Source organism: Leuciscus leuciscus (assembly GCF_965113295.1).
Source record: "Leuciscus leuciscus genome assembly, chromosome: 9".
Taxonomy (NCBI): domain Eukaryota; kingdom Metazoa; phylum Chordata; class Actinopteri; order Cypriniformes; family Leuciscidae; genus Leuciscus; species Leuciscus leuciscus.
In genome coordinates, this window is record NC_138733.1 from 11,549,946 (window position 1) to 11,557,830 (window position 7,885).

At 38.9% G+C, this 7,885-nt stretch overlaps 1 long non-coding RNA gene across 1 annotated transcript; it reads left to right on the top strand.

Moving 5' to 3' along the window:
• Positions 1-3,382: 3,382 nt before the first annotated feature.
• Positions 3,383-6,381, top strand: LOC309505525. Its single transcript, XR_014208475.1, has 3 exons — positions 3,383-3,448; positions 3,527-3,642; positions 5,822-6,381. It is a non-coding gene; the product is annotated as an uncharacterized lncRNA (long non-coding RNA).
• Positions 6,382-7,885: the final 1,504 nt, after the last annotated feature.

The window sequence follows — 7,885 nt, forward strand, 5'->3', positions numbered from 1 at the left end:
ATCCTGTCAACATACACAGAATGTTTTTGTTTTTTTTTACCTTGCTTGCTGATCTCTCTCTCGGTGAAGTGAATTCCGTCTCTTCCCCGGGCCAGACACGAACGTCGCGATCCAACAAAAGACAGACCCCATTACCTACACTGGATGCTCTGACGCGACACGACAAATCCCAGACAGTGTAGTGATGCGCCGCGGCCGTTATAGTTCAGACGTAGTCCGATACGAGTCCAAGCGCTCGCACTAGTTCTTACAAGGGATAAACAGGTTTGCATTTAAAGGTCCGGTCGCTTCAATGTGTCCAATATAGACAGCCTCTGGCTATTATAGCGTTGTAGACACGTGGTGTAAGGCAAAAATTAGGAAATAAAAAGCACGGTGGAATGGTGCCAGCCAGAGAGGCAGTTACGTCAAATACAGTAGTATACAGCAAATTTAAAAAATACAGTAAGCCTCTGTATGTGGTGTTAGACGTCACAGAAAATTCCCATGATGCAATTGGAATCACAGTTATTTACTGTAAAGAGAAATAGCAGTATAATACTGGGGGATTTAAAGTAAATAACTGTAGAAATTACAGAAAAGTCTAACAGTGTAGGCCTATACCAGTGCAAGTTGCTTTCAGTTAAATAAGCTCAAACCTGCATTTTAGTCTGGGATTAGTCTTAAGCCTTGTCTGTGAAAATGGGGGAATTCTGTTAAAATGTAAAAGGCAAAACAGCTTTGTATTATTCAATAGACCAAAGGGATTGTGAGTGCTGGCGTCTTTATTCCACATGAAACACCAATCATATTTAAATGTCAGTAGAACAAGAACACAGTGGCTCAGATGAACTTTTGTATCTTCGGCTCCGAGATTAGAATTAATATAATTCATCGTAATAGACATGCACATTCTCAAAAGAGAAACGAATGAAACATGTTGATTGGTGGTTTGCTTAATAAGTAAAGACATTCTTTAGTATGAAGGTTGCACATTTAGCTGAGTTGCCCTCAAAAGTATGTTTGTTAATTTGATATTTGGGTGGGAGGTGAATTACTCACATAAGGAGAAGCTTAAACCCTGACAAAGACTTCTGTAAAAGAGAGAGTGGTTATGTGGATACTTTTATAAATAACATCTACATCACTTACATCTTCACTCTTGCGTCTGAAGAAGACTCACACATCATCCCTGGACCTTCAGCATCAATGGTCAGTAATATTCATATTTTAACACTTGATCACTCTGTTTTTCATTCAATGTGTGTTAGAGGTAGTCATTTACTCTTAATAAAGATTCTTTATTGGCACTGATGGTTCTATGAAGAACCTTTATCATCCATGGAATCTTTACATTCCTCAAAAGGATCCTTATAATGGAAAAGGGTTCTTCAGATTATTCAAATATTCTTCACATAAGATTTTTATTTTATTTTTTAGAACTGTTCTCTGAAAGGTTCATGTTGGAATTACTTGTTCAGCACTTGTTGACTTGTTCAGTACTTGTTGTAATTTTGACAGGTACGAGGGCAATGTTTAGATCAGTGCTGCTATGATTTTTGCAGCTAAAATTGACATAAGAGGGGGTTTTTTTTGGTTTTTTAAGGGCGCACAAGAATTTCCCATTGCTGTCTTTTTCTCCACAGGGTTGCTGAATGATGCGCCTGCAATAGGTGTTGTTAATGTATTGTCAGTCTTGATAGGGAAAGATGATATTGTGTTTAATGCTGTTGTTTCATTTAGTGTATCTCCATGTGTTGTCTATCCTCTACATCTACCTCTATATACTCCATAGGAAGTATATATGCTGAATACATTCACACAATCAGGTTGCTGTTCTGATGTGACACCTGATGGTTAGCATTGGAGAAGCGGCATTCATCAACTTTTCCTAGACGATCCTTGTAATATTGTGCCAGGTCCATTGCAACGCCTTCTCTTCATTCATTCAATCCTGACATCTCACCGGCAGTAGTTGGGTGTGGTACTTCCGACCTCGCTTTACTCCAGGACACCAAAATGTTTTGGACCATTTATTGCTTTTTTATTTTCATTTTATTCTTTACTAACATTTTTTATCCATCACTTCTTCGTGTGACTGGATCTCAGTGCATCAGTTCAAGGCGGCTTCAGTCTGTTGTGGAAAAGCAGAGGCTTACAGTCACATGAGTGATAATGGGCAGAAACATTTTAGTGTTAAAAATGGGGAGTTTAAAATGTATTTTCATGAATATGTATCTCCATATTACACTTTGAATAAGTGCTTATAGATGCCAACTCTCTTATATTTACTGAATAAATGCTGCTTGATGAAAAATAAATATTTGCTAAATAATTGTTGTGTGTTTATTTCATTTCAGAGTAATTCACGAACAAATGCAAACACATAGAGTTCTATGAAGAATAAAAACCAGAATTTTAGATTTTAGATATTCACTGGCCTTGGTGTTAACAACTGTATGTTATTAAGCCAAGAATTCAGTCATGAGTGATCACACAACATAAGTTAATGGTGTATAAACATTTAACACATACACATTAGTACAGTGTTCACTTGAAAGGGTAAGATTATCAGCCCTACAAGTCATCAAGAACAAGGAATAGTTTAACCATGAATGAACTTTGTCATATTTTTTCTAAAACATAATTTCTGTAATTTGCTTTTACTTCAGAGTTATAGCAAACGTGAGGTTTATAGTGAATAATATCTTTTTAGTCATTACATTTTACATTTTGTCATTTTCTGTGGATGATTTCTTTCTTTAATAAAATCTTAAAGAGGTAGCAGTTTGGTCATAAAAAGTAAATCAGAGCAATTACAGTAATAATACACTTTAAGTGAAATCTGCTGCATGCGGTTTTGTTACTTGATGCACAAGCATGTGTTAAAGAAGGGTTATTTGTAGTCTTTCCCAAAATTTCAGAAGAGATGACGGAGTGTGAAAGTCAGATAGTCATGCAAGTTTGATCTAGACAGGACACACTCTATCTGACAAAATAACACACATCTGAACTAACACGTATTCTTTCAGATTACAAAATAAATTCTGTTGCACAGAATTCCAAACAACTTCTGTTGCTTCACTGTTACATTAGCTAACATTAGCATTTTCTGTATCTTTCTGTTAGAAGTCTTGAAGCAATCCAGAAGTATAGCTTGTATATTTACTAGTCCAATAGCATTAGACTTTCTGATGGACCATTCCTCTGCAGGACTGCAGTAGAGAGGACATTCATTGTCATGGTATTTGACTTCTATATTTGCAAACTATAACTGATATGGACTGAATTATATGCAAATATCAAACAGTTTCTTGAACATTCACACAGCCTCCTATGTTAAATATTACAAGTAGTTTATTTGCATATGACTGATCACAGAAAGAATATTCTCTGAGTCAGACGGGACCAAACACATCTTCTCTGAAGAGCTCAGAAGCGTCTCCCTTCTTCTCTAAAATTCATTATGGTAATTATTTTCATCATGGCTTTTTCTGTTTTGTTGCTTGTATGTTTTTGTTTATCAGGTTTGTCGTTTTAACTTTAGGCGTCTGGCGCACTGAGGATGTTCATGTTCTGCCTGCTTCATCTGTGTATTAAGTGCGATCAGGAGCAAGTGAACACTAACATTCTTGTTAAAATGATCCAGTATTTTGATGACAAGTAAGTCTATATTTGCACAATTACAGTAAAAGTGAAATGTGTTAATGCTGAATGTGTATGTAGCAAAGTTAAAGGCTCAGGGGAAGAAGGAGGCGGGAACCGGCAAATGTTTAACATAAAATTTTAATCCAAAAATAAACAAACTCAAAACAAAAGTAAAGCGGCAGCCCCTCATGGACGACTGCCACACAAACATAAAACACAACATGTCGGTTCCGATAGCCTTGTGGGTAGAGCGCCGACATATCGGGCGACCTGAGTTGTGGACAGGGTCCGAAATTAACACCCGCCAAGCGCCAAATGCGGGTAGATTTTCCGTTTGGCGAGTAAATCTCAAAAGGCTATCCGCCACACTGGCGGGTGAATGTTTATACCAAAATATGAAATTTTCAGCGCGCACGCGCTCTTCTGCCTCTAGAACGAGCAGAGAGAGAGAGAGCGAGCCCTGACCGCGCGCGCACTCACTATTCAGAGCGGCCAAAGCGTCAAGCTTCCCCGTACTTTTTGACAAGCGTCCTTGACGGGTGGCCAGAGCTTCTTTGCAGAGCAAGTCGGTGGCGGTGTGTGTACGTACAGTTAACGCTCTATCTGTTGACGGCGCTGAGGAAAAAGGATATGTGAAGCTCCAGCCACTGGAAGAAGCGGTCGCCGCCCATTTGTGTCATCCCACTGTTGGCAGTTGGAGAGCAAAGGGCGCGCACCAATCTAAGCCGTACAGAACGTCTTCAGCACTCGCGGATCGTGCATAACGTTACTCCGCCGCCGGCTGCATCTGCTTTACACACCATGGCCGTTCTTTTCTCGAGAAAATGAGTTTTCCCATAGCGTTTGCAACGCAATACTCATTCTCTTATCTCTCAGGGAACCGAGGTTACGTAAGTAACCAAGTACGTTCTGCCTTCCCTTCCACATGAGACAGGAAACAAAACTGACAAAAAATGTTTTTATTTCACCCCAATGATAGTAATATTTCATATATTACTCTCATTCTGATCAATATATAGTTTTTTTTTTTTTTTTTTCTCTGGACAATTTTTTTTATGTTTGTATTCAACATAATAGGCCTACCTTATTATCTCAATTAAATGTACTAAAATGAATGCATATGTGACAAAAAAAAAAAGGCTGTTTATTATTTTGGCCGGTAAAAAATATGCTTGGCTGGTGGATTTTTTCATCTACCAGTCCCCATGGCAGGTGAGCCAAAAAGTTAATTTCGGACCCTGGTTGTGGACCTTTTCCGATCCTGTCCCCCTCTCTCTCCCAATTTGCTTCTTGTCTACTCACTATCCTATCATAATAAAGGCAAAAATAAATCTTAAAAAAATAAACCCTCGAGATTAGCTCTACTCCTACGGTGGCCGCAGCACCTAGGGGTGAGGACAGACGAGGTGAGAGAAAAGGAGACAGAAGGATGAGGAGAGACAGAGTCGAGAGAGGGGAGAGAGTAAAAGAAAAATAAATCTTGGTCCAGTTCCCAAAACACACTGCCATCCAGTTCCCCACCAGCTGGACGAACTCCTCCACAATCTACAGTGTCTGGTGGTGGTGCTGGATAGCCGGGTGGATAGCTGGGTGGACGACCCTCTAACTCCTCCAGCACATGGTGAGTGGCGCACAAGTCCTAAAAAGTGAAGCCAAAGCATCTTGATCGCCCCCAGGTGGCTGGTCCCAGTATAAGTCATAAACCCAAGTCTAATGGACGCGATGGAAACTAAGCAATCAAATCACACTTCAAATACATTTTTTCCAAAGATATTTTTTTGTCATTTTATGTAGTTTTTAACATGCTGGTGTATGTTAGTGCATGTACTGTAAGTGTTTTTGTCTTTCTTTCTTTTGTTTAAATAAGAATGGTTTTAGTTATTTGGTGGAATAAAAACGGAAATGTGACGTCATGATTGACAGCTGTGATTTCACACCGACATAATGAGTTGTTCTGCAGTAAACCGTTTCTGCGGGAGTGAGGACGGGACTGTGATATCGGGCATATCAAGGTCGATGTGGCGAGCAGGTGACGCTCATAAGCAATCGCACCGCTGGCCCAGCTTTGTTCTGATGGCTCTCGGCCCCGCACTGCTTGCCACAGTGCATAAGCAATGAAAAATGTTATTGATTCTGTCTCAGAAACAAGTTTTAGTTTTTGAAAACTGCTATATTTGTGATTTTTGTCTTCTAGGTTACAGCCAAGCAACCATGACAGGCCTTATCAGTATTCTGTAGTCATCAGGGTCCCATATCAACAGTGTACAGAACAGTTTAGTCTTGATTCGGTTTTCAACATGAATGAAATGGAAAATGCCTTCAATGATTTCAAGACTAATGGTCAGCGACGGCTTTGTGAAGTCACACAAGACTTATTCAGTCTCGCTGCTGCAAAGCCGAGCTGGATCCAAATGACCAGTTCTTCTGGAAAAACATTGCATTCTGAATATATTCTTATCTATCCTATAGATGCCACAAATACATCTCCTCTGGACAAAATTTTGAGAATGCCAAATGATGATCAATGTGTTGTTTTGTATACTTACTACTCACCTTGCATAGAAAAGTGCATTAACGATAAAGCTGACACTATTTTGTATGACTTTTCAAACTGGCTAAACACACAGAGAACTGGGATTAAGGCTTTAGTTTTCCAAGAGATCTGGCGCAAAGACTGGACTGGTATCAGAGATCAGTTTGCAAAGATTAATAATCTAGTGCCTCTCTATCGTTGTGTGAAGGAAAATGATCAAATGAAATGCTATAAGTGTGAAGATGCTGGCAGTGAGACATTAAATCAAAATTGTGTGTCTTAAAAAAAAAAAATGTATGTCAATAATGATACGGCATATTTTCAGATCATTGTATGTCTTGCACCTAAATAAACTTGTTTTGTCCATGCATTAAGGGCATGAGATGAAAGATCACTTTGGCTGTATTCAAGATTCAAGATCTAAACAAAACCCAGCTCCTAACAGTCCTATTTTAAATGCCTCTGGTGTGTGTGTGTGTGTGTGTGTGTGTGTGTGTGTGTGTGTGTGTGTGTGTGTGTGTGTGTGTGTGTGTGTGTGTGTGTGTGTGTGTGTGTGTGTGTGTGTGTGTGTGTGTGTGTGTGTGTGTGTGTGTGTGTGCGTGTGCGTGTGTGTGTGTGTGTGTGTTCCACTGGTTGGAGTTAAATTCTTAGGTTAACTTTAATAGTTATTGTTAGCACAACAGCTTTGAGGGATTTTGGTAATCATAACAAGTAACAAAAGATTTTACATGGTGATCTTTGCAGGACTCTATGACTTCACATCACAGACAATTTAAAGAGGACAGTTCTGTTTTATTAAAGTGTGTGGTTAAACTATGGACTATTTTCTGGAAAGATCAGTGTGAGTGGAAACTTCACACATGGTGATTACTGAGAAGATTCACACTTCAACCATTCAACAAATCATTTGAATGTCTTTAAATAGAATCTTGACTGGTACAGAGCCGGACTGGAAAATTTAGGCCAGACTCACACTCATCCAGGCAAATTTTAAAACCACCTACTCTAATTAATAATAATAATAATAATAAAAAAACATAATTCATATTAATTTTAAGAATAATAATTGTTTCTTTTTGTGTGTATTCTCTTGTTCCTTATTTTTAAATTGAGAAGAAAAGCAACAAGGGATCTCGCATGCCAATGTGCATTGGCTCGTTCTGTTAACACTCGAAGATGACAGGCTACATAAACATGATCGCAATCATTCGGCACTTCCGACTTACATCTCATTTCCCTCCTTCAGGGAGCAAGGGTCACATACGTAACCGAGACATTTTTTGAAAACTGTGATAATGTCTTATGTCTTCCAGTGTCCAGTCAAAGACAAAGCCTGATGTTCAGTACACAATAGCGATTTTTGTCCCACAGTTTCAGTGCACACAAGAAGAATCTGATATCCAGACTGTGTTCAGCAGGGAGGATGCAGAAAATATGAGAAATATTCTCACTAGAGGAGAGAAATGTGTGCTCATCACAAAAACCAGAGGAAAATGCTGTGCATTTTCTGCTCTATCATTTCGGTAATTCTCCAATGGAAATGACAGATTATCCAAAAGACAGATCTGGATAGCTGTATAGTTTTCTATTCGTACAACTCACCTTGTGTGATGAGGTGCATTCAGAGAGATGACAATATTTTGCCAGGTCTTTCAAACTGGATAAATGTTCTTTTGAATGTTCTTGAAGAATTAATGTTTTTGACTTTGAAAAGATCTGGCACAA